Genomic DNA, 1,520 nt, shown 5'->3' on the forward strand with positions numbered 1-1,520 from the left:
ATTTATATATATATACACATAAAAAGTGCTACAAGATCCACACACGCTAACATAATAAAGGCACTGAAGAACAACAGGGCTGCATGACTACCGAAAAAAAAAAAAAGAAAAAGAAATATAAAAAAAGAAAAAAAAAAGAAAAGGAAAAAGAAAAACCAAACAAACCCATAGTAGGAACAATCACAGCGTACTTACTGCGATTGGCAAGCAGGTCTGGAGAAAGGTGATTGGCGGTGGTCTTCATCACAGGCCCGTTTCGATCAGCGTAACGGTTTTTTACACACCCCAACGACAGTCGTCGCGTGAAGATAAACTTGTTCAGCATCGCTGCTCATACCAAGCCACCATGACTAGCGTTTCACTTCGCACAACACGTAATAGTTTCACCACTCCTCAACTAGACGACTTTTTGCGCGAGTATTTTTGAGGGCGGGGGACGCATGCCAGTGTTTTTGACGGAAGGAAGGGAGGGAAGGGGTGTGGTGGAATGGATGGTAGTGTCTGTGTGTGTGAGAGTGTGTTCATGCACAAAATTTCATAGTCTTGCTTAACCTTTGAAATCCTGCGTGGGAGTAAATTTCCCTTTTTAGCTTTTAAAACTTTTTCCCCCTTTCTTTCTCTTGTTCAAACTAAAAAGGAGTAAGCATCTCCTTGATTATCACGATAGTGTCTGATAGTGTCAAAACAGTCCACTTCAAAAGACCAAAGTCAAAGAACTACTTACTTCCTTATTTTCCAATAACTTTCAAATGAAACTGACTATTCAAACTAGTGTCCATCGAAACACAAATTAGATTCATTAACTAAACCTTGATAAGGTTAATTTCAGTTGATCAAAAAGAAACTCGGAGATAAGTAAGGACTACCAACATGAACTAACCATGAACTACAGCATTACGCTCAGGTCATGCCTAACTTTTTAAAATTCTTGAATAAGGCCAACAATGTTTTACAGATACCGACCAAGTGTAGATTCTGCTCATTTTATAGGCCAGGGATAAATGTAAAAGGGGTTATGGGGAGAGGTTACAAGGAGCCTTATATGGTGGCCTCATAATCTCAATGTTCTGTTCCAGCTAGATGAGGGGTGGGTCATTTGAAGCTACAAAGAGCCTTATATGGCATCAAAATAACCCTCATGGTTCACTTTCAGTTAGTTAGGAGGGGGGGGGGGGAGACTACAAAGAGCCGAACCGGTTGTGATAGCCACATAGCCCTCACAGATTTCTTCTAATCTGGAAGGGCAGGGCGGGACGGTGTGGGGGGTGAGGGCTGTGTGTGTGTGTGTGTGTTTGTGTGTGTGTGTGTGGAAGAGGCTACAAAGAGCCTGGCAAGGCAGCTACACAATCCTAGGGGAAAGACTACAAGGACCAAGCCTGAATTGTAGCCACATAGCCCTCAATGTTTCACTGGAGGTTGGGAGGGGTGGGGGGTTGGGAGGGAAATCTAGAGGCCACAACTCTACAACTTTCAGGCCTATCCTGATATGGTGGCAACATGGCTCTCAATGTTCACTCGAT

This window comes from Aplysia californica, unplaced genomic scaffold (assembly GCF_000002075.1).
Source record: "Aplysia californica isolate F4 #8 unplaced genomic scaffold, AplCal3.0 scaffold00159, whole genome shotgun sequence".
NCBI lineage: Eukaryota > Metazoa > Mollusca > Gastropoda > Aplysiida > Aplysiidae > Aplysia > Aplysia californica.